Genomic DNA, 15408 nt, shown 5'->3' with positions numbered 1-15408 from the left:
CAGATTGAGTATATGACATGCACAAAGATGATTTGATTCGACTGATATCAGGGATCGATTCGACTGATCTAATTTATGATATGCACAAAGAAAAATTGATTCGACTGATTTAAGGGATCGATTCGACTGTTTCAGTGTCTTTGGTGTACAAAGACTAATCAATTCGACTAAGACTATGTATCACTCGATTGATTCATTTTCTAAAGTGAACAGAGACTAATCGATTGACTGACACTATGTATCAATGGATTGATTGATTTTCTAAAGTTCTCAGAGACTAACCTATTCGACTGAGATTATGTATCAGTCGACTGATTCATTTTTGAACACGATTTGGGTACAATAAATGATGTTGTAAGCTCAATGTAAATGAAAATTATATGATAATCACTGACTCACACCATATTTGAGATCCTTGAGTTTCCTTCTATGTGATGGTGTTAAAATTTTTATTTTTCAAATAGGCGAAGTCCATCAGCCGGTTTTGGTCAAAATCGGCTGATGGCCCAAATTACATCAGATCGACATGTGCTTGGATACTATGTGTTCAGGCTGGTCTCCTGAATATATAAATTCCCTCAAACCTCATTATGATACAATATATTGAAAGTTACGAATTTTTGAACATGATTCAGGCAAAATAAATGATGTCGTAAGCTCAATATGAATGAAAATTATATGATAATTACTAACCCACATCGTATTTGAGATCTTTGAGCTTCCCTCTATGTGATGATCTTAAAATTTTTATTTTTCGGATAGGTGAAGTCCATTAGCCAGTTTTGATCAAAATCGACTGATGGCCCAAACTACATCGGATCGACATGTGCCCAAATCCTATGTGTTCGGGTCGGTCTCTTGAATGTGTAAATGCCCTCAAACCTTATTACGATACAATGCATTGAGAGTTACAAATTTTTTAACATGATTTGGACACAATAAATGATTATCATAGACTCAATGTAAATGAAAATTATATGATAATCACTGACCCACGCCATATTTGAGATTCTTGACCTTTCCTCTATGTGATGGTATTAAAATTTTCTTTTTTTGAATAGGCGAAGTCTATCAGCCACTTTTGGTCAAAATTGGTTGATAACCCAAACTGCATCGGATCAACATGTGCCCGGATCCTATGTTCAGGCTAGTCTCCTTAATGTGTAAATGCTCTCGAACCTCATTACGATGATTTGAGAGTTACAAATTTTTTAACACAATTCGAGCACAATAAATGATGTCATAAGCTCAATGTAAATGAAAATTATATGATAATCATTGACTCACACCATATTTGAGATTTTTGAACTTCTTTTTATGTAATGAGGTTCGATGGCATGGTGTTAAAATTTTACTTTTTTAGATAGGCGAAGTCCATCAGCTGATTTTGATTAAAATCAGCAAATGACCCAAACTACATCAGATTGACATGTGCTCTAATCCTATGTGTTCAGGCTGGTTTCCTGAATGTATAAATGCCCTCGAACCTCATTACAATACAACGTATTGAGAGTTATAAATTTTTGAACATGATTTGAACACAATGAATGATGTCGTAAGTTCAATGTAAATAAAAATTTTATGATAATCATTAACCCACACCATATTTAAGATCTTTGAACTTCCTTCTATGGGTGAAGTCTATCAGTCGATTTTGGTCAGAATCGACTGATGGCCCAAAATACATCGGATCGACATGTGCTCGAATCCTATGTGTTCGAGTTGGTCTCTCGAATATGTAAATACCCTCAAACCTTATTATGATACAATGTATTCAGAGTTATAAATTTTTGAACACAATTCGAGCACAATAAATGACTTCAGATTTGACTGACACAATTGTCTTATGTGTTCTGGCTAGTTGATTGACTATATTCATGCCCTCTGACACCATTATGATACATCTGATACATCATAATGAATAACACAACACAAAACAAAAATTCTACACATTATACAATTGATTTAGAACAACACAACACTACAATTTTATACAATTCAATATTAGTCAAATACAATAACAACATAACAATTTTCTATACAATCCGATATAAGATCTATTTTGTAACGACCCGACCCTTTGGCCTATTGGGCGGCCCTTGTGGCGGCCCAACTAGCGGCCCTTTTGTCGTCGGCCCATTTGGTGACCTCTCATGTCGTCGACCGACGACCCTTGGTCGTGCCGTTACTCACTAGGACTTTCCACCCCTGGCAGTGGATTTTTGCCTTCCCCAGGATTCGAACTCTAAACCTCCAGGCTAAGTAGTAGAGTTTATGAATCCTGGTAACCAAGTGAGATCATCTCACTTGGTTACCAGGATTCATAAATTCTAATACTTAAGCCTGGAGGTTCCTTTTATTGTAACGACCCGACCCTCTTGGCCCATTTGGCGACCTCTCATGTCGTCGACCGTCGGCCCTTATGTCGTCGGCCCATTTGGCGACCTCTAATGTCGTCGACCGACGACCCTTGGCCGTGTCGTTACTCACTAGGACTTTCCACCCCTGGCAGTGGATTTTTGCCTCCCCCAGGATTCGAACTCTAAACCTCCAGGCTTAAGTATTAGAGTTTATGAATCCTAGTAACCTCCAGGCTTATACTGATCTCACTTGGTTACCAGGATTCATAAATTCTAATACTTAAGCCTGGAGGTTTAGAGTTCGAATCCTGGGGGAGGCAAAAATCCACTGGTCAGGGGTGGAAAGTCCTAGTGAGTAACGGCACGGCCAAAGGGTCGTCGGTCGACGACATGAGAGGTCGCCAAATGGGCGGACGACATAAGGGCCGACGGTCGACGACCCGAGGGTCGCCAAATGGGCCAAGAGGGTCGGGTCATTACATATTTAGAACAACAAAACACAATAATTTTAAACAATTCAATATCAATCCCATATAGGAACTACTCATCATTTTTAAACACGATCCAATACAAGATCAATTTAGAGTTTTTATACACAACACAACATTTTTAAACAATCGAATATCAATCCAATACAAGAACAATATATAGATTTTACACACAATCCAATTCAAGATTAATTTAGAACAACATAATACAATAATTTTAAACAATCCAATACAAAAACAACACAACATAATATTTTAGAAAAATAATAATGAATAAACAAGAATCTAGACCAAACAAATTTCATAACAAATAATTAGATAAAGTATAAATTTGCAACAAACAAATTTCAATTACAAACATACTACAATACATCATTTATAAACATACTAAAACTCATCAATAATAAGTTTGATAATTCATTCTACTTTGAATTTATAAAATTTGTCCCTACTGATTAATAATATAACTGTAGGAACCCCGAGCTAGTTTTAATGTGGTCAATTGAGTTAAGTTAGGTCCTGTGTGTGTTTGATACCTTATGCCTAACTGTGCAGAAACTTAGTAGCACAAGAAGTCGAGCGAAAGATGCAGCTAGAAAGAAGGATGACATAAGAGAGAGTAGACGGGCTCAGTGCATTCTGTTGGAACCCCAAGATTGTTTTGATGTGATCAACAAGTTAAGTTAGGTCATGTGGTGTTTTAACCTTGTGTCTAAGTGTGCAGGAGCTTAGGACCACAAGGGGTCGAGCAAAAGATGTAACTAGCGAGAAGGATGGCATAGGAAAGAGTCGACGAGCTCGGTGCGTCCGAGGGACGAGGTGTTGCAGAAGAGTAAGCGAGCAGACAAGAAGGAGGTGCGCGACATTTCCTAGGGACAAGAAGCCGGAGCGGAAGGTTGCTTGAGAAGACTGGAAGTTGGATTCGGGTGAGCCCTATTCCAGATGGCCGAGATCACCCAAGCAAGCGGAGCCGGAGCGGAAGACCCGGACCGAGGCGAACTAAACCGGAGCAGAGGGCCCAAATTAAAAAAAAGTCAACATTATTGACTTTCTTGATCCGGGCGCCCGGACCTGGATTTTATCCAGATCGCGGTCAAACATGATCTATGCGAAAGGAATAAAGTTTTATCCCCTTCCCAGGCGCCTGGAACGCTCCAGGCGTCCCGACCAAGGCTATAAATACAACATTGGTCCAGAAGCTATTCATTCATTCAAGTAATTAGCAAACCAACACTTGTGCGCTTCCATTTTTAGTTTAGCTTCTATTTTTTGTACATCATTGTTGTAAGAGACTTCTCCGCCTGAAGGAGATACTAGTGCGGTTCTTTCCTTGGATTAATAACCTCCGCGGTTGTAACCAAGTAAAAATTCTTGTGCCTCTACCTTTTTAGTTCTTTCTTTAATTAATGCAAGTGTTCTTTTGAAAGTCCGAGAAGGATAGTTTTGTTTTTATTTGTGCAGGCTATTCAACCTCTCTTCCAGCCAGCCAACGCATTCCAACAAGTGGTATCAGAGCCAAGATGCTTTAGGACGACTAACCGTTGATCGAAGCACCGAATCAATGGTCGGACCAAGCATATACCCGCTGAAGTTCGAAGAGGAATTCGCTAGATGAAAAAAGTGAATGCAGGTATTTTTTTTTTTTAAATAGACTTTGAGTTACTTTTAATTATGAAATTTGGTTTTGTAGCACCCGAAGGTAAAGAATAATACTAGTGGACAAAAAAGGAGTAGGCCGACTACGTGGCAAACAGCAAAACAGAGTTCCATCTGCTTAGCGTCCTTCCTCCATAAGAAGTCAACCGGATCGGCACCTACAATTCAGCAAAGGAACTTTTGGAGAAGTTTCTTGAACTACACGAAGGGACGTCCGAAGCCAAACTCGCAAGACAGGACTTACTTCGCAACTAGCTCACCAACCTACGACTTGAAGAAGACAAGACAATTGCACATCTACACTCGAGAGTTAAAGAGCTCATCACCGAACTTTAGAATCTCGGAGAAAAGGTAAGTAACCGAGATTTGCTAAGATACACACTCAATTCTTTTCCTAGAAATACTAAATGGGCACCACTAGTAGATGCTTTTTATATATCTAAGGATTTAGAAACTATTTCCTTAGAAGAATTATTTTCCACATTTGAAGTGCATGAATCGAGATGTGCAGATACTAAGGAGCCGAAGTACAACATCACCCTAAAAGCATCGAAAGATGAAGAAGGGTCAGAATCCTCTCTCGACGATGAAGAAATGGTAATGATGGTAAGACGATTCAAGAAATTATGTAAATATAGAAAAACTAACCATCCACAGGGTAGAAAGAAAAGGATGATCCGATGCTACCACTACAACGAAGAAGGGCACGTCAAAGACAACTACCCCAAGCTAAGAAACAAGGACAAAGGAAAGAAGCCTGTCCAAGAAGCCTGTCCAACCAAACAAATTCAAGACATTAAAAGTGATGTGGGACGATATGTCGTTCGAATAGGAAGTCGAGGTCTTCTCCGGATTTGCATTAATAGCAAGTCATCAAGATGAGGACTACGATTCTAGCTTGTCTGAAATGAGCATCAATGAAGGGGGAGCTACGTCGGAAGAAAGCAGCAGTTCAGGGGGAGACACGGATAACGAGATCGACAAGGTAAGTCATGTACAATCTCTTCCTCCCAATAAATTATTTAAGTTTGTCAAATTATTAACTAAGGATTGCTGTAAGTTAGAAAAAGAGATTAAAAATTTAAAAGTAATTCTAGTTAAATCCTGCCCATTAGAAGAATTAGACAAAGTAAAATTAGAAAATGAAAATTTGAAAATACAAGTAGATAACTTGAAAAATCATATATATTCATCAAATACAAGCTATAGAAAATTCACTAATTTAAATTGGTATTATAGATATCACAAGGGACAAATTAGGAATATTCCAAAGAGATATGTCCCTAAGAAATTCTTAGTTAATCCAGTTGACTGGAAGCTATATTGGGTTCCAAAGTCTTACTTAATCTAAAACTTTGAATTAGACTTAGTGCTTTCAGCGAGAAAATTAAACGTTAAATTTCTTTATAAGGCTTTGTCTAAGAAAGTGGTTGTTCCTCCAATAACCAAGAAGGTCTAGTGTCTCACCACTGCCTAGAAGTCAAAATATTGAAATAAAATGTTTAGTTAACTTACTGATAAAGCATTAAAATTGAAATTAAATAATGCTTTAAAAGTTTTTTCGAACATTTTTTTTCTAAAAATTACTTAAAATTCTTTTTAATCATAGAATTTTTAACTTATAAAAATTTTATTGCTTTACAATTTTTTTAGAAAAGTTCTCAAAAATATTTATGCTTGTAAATTCTTTTTTTTTCAAAATTGTCTAAACTTAGAATTTTTCTTAACTTAGAATTTTTTTTCTAAGTATTGAAATAAGTTATAGCAAATTTCTGATGATATCGATAATTTTCAAAAATTTCAAAGTTTTCAAAATTATTACCCTTAGAGTTTTTCTTGGTACCCCATTTTTTTATGTGATCAAAGGGGGAGAAGGAAAAGGTGAAGTCTAGGGGGAGGTAGATTACAATTTTTTTATTTTTCTTGCACTTTATTGCAATATTACTTGTTTTCCTTTTATGTCTATTTACTCTAGCTTAACTTAGGTTGCTCACATCAAAAAGGGAGAGATTGTTGGAACCCCAAGATTGTTTTGATGTGATCAACAAGTTAAGTTAGGTTCTGTGGTGTTTTAACCTTGTGTCTAAGTGTGCAGGAGCTTAGGAGCACAGGGAGTCGAGCAAAAGATGCAACTAGCGAGAAGGACGACACGGGAAAGAGCCGACGGGCTCGGTGCATCTGAGGAACGAGATGTTGCGGAAGAGTACGCGGGCGGACGAGAAGGAGGTGCACGGTATTTTCGAGGGACGAGAAACCGGAGCGGAAGGTTGCTCGAGAAGGTCGGAAGTTGGGTTCGGGTGAGCCCTATTCCGGATGGCCAAGATCACCCAAGCAAGCGGAGCCGGAGCGGAAGACCCGGACTGAGGCGAACTGAACCGGAGCAGAGAGCCCAAACCGAAAAGTCAACATTGTTGACTTTCTTGGTCCGGGCGCCCGGACTTGGATTTTATCCAAATCACGGTCAAACATGATCTATGTGAAAGGGATAAAGTTATATCCCCTTCCCAGGCATCTGGAACGCTCCAGGCGCCCCGACTAAGGCTATAAATACAACCTTAGTCCAGAAGCTATTCATTCATTCAAGCAATTATCAAACCAACACTTGTGCGCTTCCATTTTTAGTTTAGCTTCTAATTTTTGTACGTTTTTGCTGTAAGAGGCTTCTCCTCCTGAAGGAGATACTAGTGCGGTTCTTTCCTTGGATTAACAATCTCCCCGGTTGTAACCAAGTAAAAATTCTTATGTCTCTACCTTTTTAGTTCTTTCTTTAATTAATGCAAGTGTTCTTTTGAAAGTCCGAGAAGGTAGTTTTGTTTTTATTTATGCAGGCTATTCAATCCTCCTTCTAACTGGCCAACGTGTTCCACTACTTTTATTGTGAGCTGTCAATGCTGTAAGAGGCTACGCCGCCCGAAGGAGAATTCTAGTGAGCTTTTCATAGTCTTGGATTAATAATCATCTGATTGCAAACCAAGTAAATTACGTGCCTCGTTATTTCATCAATTAGTTTATTATTTCTTTTTTATACAAGTGTGTGTCTAACTTAATTCAAAAGTTTGAGAAAGGTCTATTTGTATTTTCAGGGCAATTCACCCCCTCTTGCCGGTTGCACCATAACGAGACTTACAATTGGTATCAGTGCCAAGCTCGCTTCAGAAGGACTAACAACCATCCAAAGCAGAAGAAATGGTCGGATCCATCATCTACTAGCCCAAATTTGAGGGAGACTTCGCAATGGGGAAAAAGTGCATGAAGGTATTCTTCAATACCAATTTTGAAATTTTGCTAATTATAAAATATAATTTTATAACACCTAAAGATCAACACAGAGTCGATAAAGAAGAGTACATGTGGAGGAAGAAGAAATAAGCCGACTTAGTGGGTAATGAAAAAGTAAAGTTCCATCTGCTTAGTATTCTTCCACCCCAGGAGCTCAGAGAGATCGGAAGCTATGACTCTACTAAAGATCTCTTGATTAAATTCTCGAAACTTTATAAGGGTACATCGGAAGCCAAATTAGCAAAGCAGGACATCCTACGAAGCCAACTGACGAACCTCCAGATGAACAAAGGAGAAAAGGTATCCCAACTCCATGCGAAGATCAAAGATCTGATCACCCAACTCAACAACATTGGAGAAAAGGTAACAAATCATGACTCTTTAAGGTATGCACTTAACACCTTTCTGAGAACTCAAGAGTGGTCAACCTTAGTAGATGCTTACTACATCTCTAAGGATCTCTAGGCAAGTACACTTGAAAGTTTATTTTCTACTTTTAAATTTTACGAGTCTCATTGTGTAGATACTAAGGACTTAGATAAATCAAACAACATTGCCCTAAAAGCTAAAAGGATGAATCAGACGCCGACACTTCCCTCGACGATGACGAAACAACATTATGGTAAGGAAATTTAAGAAATTTTTTAGATCTAATAAATTTAATCAAGTGCAGAAGAGAAGAGCAAGGAAGATAAGATGCTATAACTGTAATGAAGAGGGACATATCAAGGATGACTGCCCAAAGCTAAAGAAGAAGGACAACAAGAAAATGTTGGTGCAACGGGGTAGGCAAGAGGGGGTGAATTGCCTATTAAAAATAAAGCGAACCTTTCTTGTTCTTTCAACTCTAGTTAGTAGCACAAGTATACTAAACAGAATAAAAAACTGAATAAAAAATAAGAGGATAATCTATTTACTTGGTTACAACCTACGTGGTTGTTAATCCAAGGCATGGAAGAAAGCTCCATTAGAAAAACTCCTTTGTTGAAGGTGGAGTAATCTCTTATAGACGTTTACAGCTCATAGAATGACTAGGAAGTGAATAAAAGACTTGTAGTTCAGTTGTTGTATTTTTCTTAGGTCCAGAGGTCTTTTTATAGCCCCTGAAAAATCTTATCTGAGGTTGGAAGGTGCCTTCAATAGGGTGGAAGGCGCCTCCAGCGTGGGAAGTTCTATCCATGCGAAGATAAAGTTTATCTTCGTAAACAATCACTTGGAAGATTCCTTCAAAGGCTGGAAGGCGCCTTCCAGCCATGGAAGGCGCCTTCATACTATTCATCGAAGGCGTCTTCCAGCCATGGAAGGCGCCTTCCAGCCATGGAAGGCGCCTTCATACTATTCATCGAAGGCGTCTTCCAGCCATGGAAGGCGCCTTCCACATGGCAACTCAGCTCAACACTGATCTCTTCACGAGGCTCTTTGCGTAGGTGATTCTCCGACCATCCAGAATTTGAGCTCACTCAAACTTAACTCCGTCCTTCTCCTCAAGCAGACTTCCTCCTCAGCTTCTTGTCCCTCGGACGTTGCACATGTCCTTCTCATCCACCAGTGTACTCTTCCACAGCACCTTGTCCTTTGGATGCACTGAACCCATCGACTCCCTTCTCGTGTCATCCTTCTCGCTAGCTACGTCTTCCGCTCAACTTCTTGTGTTGCTAGCTCCTATACACTTAGACACAAGGTTCAAACACAACATGACCTAGCTGAACTTGGTTGACCACATCAAAACTACCTCGAGATACTTACAATCTCCCCTTTTTTTATGTACATCAACCCAAGTTCAAGTTAGGGTAAAAATTATAATAAAATAAAATAATTGCTTACAAAATAAAAAAAATGCTTGTAAAATAAAAATTCTAAATCTTCTAAATCTTAACTCCCCCTAAACTTGTACTTATTTCTTCTCCTTTAATCACAGCAAAAAAATTTGAGAAAAAATAAAATACACTTTTTAGTGAATTTTGAAATATTTTTCTAGGGGTAGTCTACGCAAATAACTGAAAAGAATTTTCAGCAGAAGTCTAAGGGATAGAAAAAAAGTTCAAGAAGTTTTTAGAATTTTGAAAAAAAATCTAAATTTTTTTATACAGTTGAATGGTCATAAAAAAAATTTAAACAATATTGAAATTATTTTAAGCAAGTAATAAGATGGAAAAAAACTTCTATTTCAGTTAATTAATTAAACATTTATTTCAATAATTAGCTTCTAGGCTACGGTGAGGCACTATGCCTTCTTGGATATTGGAACAACAACCACTTCTAGACAAAGCCTTTTAAAGAAATTAAATATTCAATTTTCTTCCTGAACATTCTAGGTCTATCTTTCGAATATAACACTTTAATCTAAGCATGTTTTTGGAATCCAATATAAGTTCCTACCTACTGGGTTAATTAAAAATTTCTTAGGGATATATTTCTGTGATATTTTTCTAATTTGGCACTGGTGATTTCTAATGTACCAGTTGATTTTACCATAATTTATAAATCTTAATTTTTGATAGTAATTAGAACATGCATGGTTATCTTTCAATCTCTCTATTTATGTTTTTAATTTTTTGTTTTCTAATTTTAAATTATCAAATAATTTTAGTGGGCATGCATTGGCTAATTATCTTTTCAAGTTCATATTTTCTTTTTCTAACTTGCACATGTTTTAAGAAAGCATTTTGATAAATTCAAAAGATTGCTTGAAAGATAGTGCATGTACCTCACTTACCTCGTGTTCTAATACTCCCCCTTCATCGATGCTCATATCTAAGGAACTTTCAATGCCCCTCTAGTGATTTATCATCAGGGCTAGTCCGGCGTAGGCTTCAATCTTGGACTCGGAGCATGATGATTCATCTCATGTGACCTTCAAATTCTTGTACTTCAATCTTGTTGGTTTTTAGCCCTTATCCTTCTCCTTTTTCTTTAGTTTTGGGCAATCATCTTTGATGTGCCCTTCTTCTTAGCAGTTGTAGCATCTGACCTTTCTTTTACTCTAAAAGTGCTTCTTTGCCTGTGATTTATTAAATTTATTAGATTTAATAAATTTACTAAATTTTCTTACCATTAGAGTCGCTACATCTTCATCAATTGACACTTAAGAGTCTGAATCATCCGTTCTTGCCTTCAGGGCAATGATCAGACTAGGCTCCCTTTTCATATCTGCACATCTAGATTCGTGAAGTTCAAAGGTGGAAAAAAGATTTCACTCGGGTGTCCTAGGAAATACATTTAAAGTGTATCTTAATGAATCTTAGTTCGTTACCTTTTCTCTGAGATTTGTGAGTCCGGTGATGAATTCTTTGATTCTTGAGTGCAGATGTGCAACTGTTTCTCTTTCTTCCATCTGGAGGTTCGTCAGTTAGTTCCAGAGTTGGTCCCGTCTCGCAAGCTTTGCTTCAGAAGTTCCTTCGTGAAACTCCAAGAACTTCTCTCAAAGCTTCTTTGCAGATTCACAATCTTCGATCCGATTTACTTCCTGGGGTGGAAGTATGCTGAGTAGGTGGAACTCAACTCATATATTCACTATGAAATCTGCTTGCTCCTTCTTGGTCCATTGGTATTCTTCCTTTTCATTTCCTTGTGGGTATTTGGGAGCTACAAAATCATATTTAATTATCAAAAGAATTTAAAAATTAGTTTTAAAAAATACCTCCATGCGTTTCTTCCATAACGCGAATTCTCCCTCGAACTTCGACAGGTAGATACTCAGTTCGGCCATCGTCTCGGTGCTTCAGTTGACGGTTAATCCTTCTGAGGTGTTCTGGCATTGATACCAATTGTTGGTGCAGTGGGATCGGCAAGAGGGGGTGAATTGTCTGTTAAAAATAAAGTGAACCTTTCTCATTCTTTTAACTCTAGTTAGTAGCACAAGTATACTAAATAGAATTAAAAAAACTGAACAAAAAATAAGAGGACAATCTATTTACTTAGTTACAACCTTAATACAAGGCGTTGAAGAAAGCTTCACTAGAAAAACTCCTTTGTTGAAGGAGGAGTAGCCTCTTATAAACGTTTATAGCTCACAAAATGATTAAGAAATGAATACAAGACTTATAGTTCAGTCGCTGTAGTTTTCCTAGGTTTAGGAGTCTTTTTATAGCCCCTGAAAAATCTTATCTGAAGCTGGAAGGTGCTTGCAATATGGTGGAAGGCACCTCCAGTGTGGCAAGTTCTATCTGTGTGAAAATAAAGTTTATCTTCGCAAACAATCATTTGGAAGGTGCCTTTTGTTGGTGAAATCGACCTAAGTTTGATCGGTATGATCATGGTTTTGATGTGTGTATCAAAGAGTTTAAGTTAGACTTTCATATTGGTTTGATATATGGTTGAGTCTTGCAGAAATTGGTGAAACACATGAGAAACTTAGTGCGGCCAAGTTTGGGAAGCTCATCCAAAGGCTCAGATCCTTCAGTCGGCGAAGGATGATGTGGAAAACATCCGAGGGGCCGCCGGACAAGGAGCAATGGAGTAGAGCTGAGGGAAGCAGACTTCAAGGCAACGTGAAGGATGACACGAAGAGGAGCCGCGAGCTAGGGTGCATCTGAGTGATGAAGGCCGAGAAAGAGGGCTTCAAGGGCGACTGCGGAAAGGATAAGTGTGAGTGTATAACCAAGACAAGTTGATTGATGAAAATTACAGTCAACTGGTATAGTCGACTGATCAGTCAACCAGTATAGTCGATTGATCAATCGACTGGGAGAGAACAAAAGTATTCTATTTGCTCACCCGACAAGGACTAGTCGACTGATACTTTCACTAGTCGATTGGTAAGTAGTTGTTTGTGGTAGTTGGCATTCTACAATGTAGCCATTGGCCACATCCAACGGTAGCACCAATCGACTGATAGAAATGTTAGTCGATTGATGCCGAGATGAGTTGATATTGTGATCAACTCTCTCCTCTTATTTAAGAGGAGCTTTGGGACATGAAGGAGGTTACTCATGCTCATTGAATAACTCCTAAGTCTCTATCCAAAGCTCTCAAGTCTTTCTCTTTCTCTCCTCAACCTAAACTTCATCTTATAAAGAGGAAGAGACCATTGTGAGAGGTTTGCTCCACTTAGAATGAGAAAGCTCTAGCCAGAGATTGTCGGGAACTAATCCACCGAAGGATTAAGGGATCATCCATCTCAACGATAAGCTGTGGAGTAGGAGCAATCAATCTTCGAACCACGTTACATCGAATGTGTTACATTTGTATTTTTTTTATTGCTTTCTTGTTTTAGTTTCATTTCCGCTTGCACAAACTAATCTTGTAGAGAAGAAAATGACTTGGGGGTGTCCAAGCTATTCAACCCCCCTTCTAGGCAACCATAAGATCACCAACACCTTCTGTTGGTACTCCCAAGGTAGTTTTGATGTGATCAACCAAGTTAGGTTAGGTCCTGTTGTGTTTAAGCTTGTGTCTAAGTGTGCAGGAACTTAGGAGCATATGACGCCGAGCAAAAGATGCAGCTAGAGAGAAGGACGGCACGGGAGAGAGCTGACGGGCTCGGTGCCTATGAGGGATGAAATGCTGTGGAAGAGTATGCGGCAGACGAGAAGGAGGCGCACAATGTTTCTGAGGGACGAGAAGCTGGAGAGGAAGCTTGCTCGAGAAGGCCAGAAGTTAGGTTCGAGTGAGCCCTATTTCGGATGGAAGAAATCACTCAAACGAGCGGAACTAAAGCGGAAGACCCAGACTGATGCAAGCGAAACCGTAGTAAGAGACCGAGACCAAAAATCAACAAAGGGCTGATTTTTGGCCCCGGGGCGTCCGGAGCAAGTCGGGGCGCTCGGACCAATCCATGGCACCCGGAACCCGATTTTTATCCAATTTAATGTGGCATTTGAATGTTGCATTGGGGATAGATTTCTATCTCATTCCAGGCACCTGGAACCCTTCTAGGCGCCCCGAGCAGGACTATTAGAGCCGTCAATTTGGGTTGAGCTCGTCGGGTTGGCCCGCTCCGCCAAACAATTTAAGCGAGTTGGGTTGGAATTTTATCAACCCAAGCTCGCCACGGGCCGACCCGCCTAGGCCCGCGATCCGCGCGGGTCGGCCCGCGATGGGCTTGGGTTGGCCCGCGGGTTGAGAAACACATGTAAACTAAGTTTTTTTGCCAATTTATTATCTTTCTTTTTATAATTTTGAAATAAAAATAATACTTTTTATCCCACATAACTACTCGTTTGTGTTCATTTATATGTAAAATACATGTTTATGGATACATTTGGATGATGAAATATTTCCGAAGTAAAACATTGAAAATATAAAATATTTTTTAATTTTTTTTAAAAAAAATGATAGGCCCGCGGGTTGGCCCTCCAAACCCACAACCCGCCTTAGATTGGGTTGGGTTGGAAATCTCCCAACCCGCCAAGTTGACGGGTCGGCCCGTCCCGCCCCACCAAATGGTCGGCCTGTCACAGGCCGACCCGCCCCGCCATGGGTTGGCCCGTTTTTCCGCTCTAAGGACTATATAAGCAGTCCTGCTTCCAGAAACTAAGAGAACAACTGAATAGTCTGAAACAACACTTGTACACTTCCTAGTTCTTGTTTAGCTTTGTTTATGAGCTTTGAATGCTGTAAGAGGATTCTCTGCCTAAAGGAGAAATTAGTGTGCTTTAACTTCCTTGGATTGACAACCTCTCCAGTTGTAACCAAATAAAATCTCGGTGCCTCTTTCTTTTTAGCTTCTTCTTTATTTTTACTTATGCAAGTGTTCTTTTAATTAAGTTGTAAATCCAAGAAAGGTCTTTTTGTTTGTTTAATTTATGCAGAGGTTATTCACACCCCCCCTCTAACCGGCCACTAATGGTCCTAACAAGTAGTATCAGAGCGAGTTCACTTCAGAAGGAATAACCATTGAACGAACCGTACGAGATGGCCGGATTGAGCATCCACCCACCAAAGTTCGAGGGGAATTCGTAAGCTGGAAAAAGAAAATGGAGGTATTCTTTAAAACCAATTTGAATTGCTTTTAATAATGAAATTCGATTTTGTAGCATCTGAAGGTAAGGAAGAATACAATGGACGAAAAAGGAGCAGGCCGACTTCGTGGCAAACGGCAAAGTAGAGTTCCATCTGTTGAGCATCCTACTGCCACAAGAAGTCAACCAGATCGGCACCTACAACTCAGAAAAAGAGCTTTGGAAGAAGTTCCTTGAGCTACATGAAGGGGCGCCCAAAGCCAAGCTCGCGAGACGGGATCTACTAAGGAACCAGCTGAGTAGCATAAAATTGGAAGCAGAAGAAACCATTGCACATCTTCACTCGAGAATGAAGGAACTAATCACCGGACTCACGAATCTCGGAGGAAAGGTAAGCAACCGAGATTTGCTAAGGTACGTGCTTAATGCATTTCCTAGAACTACTGAGTGAGCATCATTAGTAGATGCTTACTATATATCTAAAAATTTAGAATATGTCACCTTAAAAGAATTGTTTTCAACATTTGAAGTCCATGAAACGAGATGTACATATTCGAAGGAGCCGAAGTACAATATTGCCCTCAAGGCAAAGATGGATGAACTAGACTCAGAATCCTCTCTCGATGACGATGATGGTAAATTAATTTAAAAAGTTATTCAAATCTAGAATATCCAACCATCTGCAGGGTAGAAAGAGAAGAAAAATCATATGCTACCACTATA

The sequence above is a fragment of the Zingiber officinale genome, chromosome 1B, assembly GCF_018446385.1.
Source record: "Zingiber officinale cultivar Zhangliang chromosome 1B, Zo_v1.1, whole genome shotgun sequence".
Lineage (NCBI taxonomy): Eukaryota > Viridiplantae > Streptophyta > Magnoliopsida > Zingiberales > Zingiberaceae > Zingiber > Zingiber officinale.
This window is presented reverse-complemented; position numbering follows the sequence as displayed.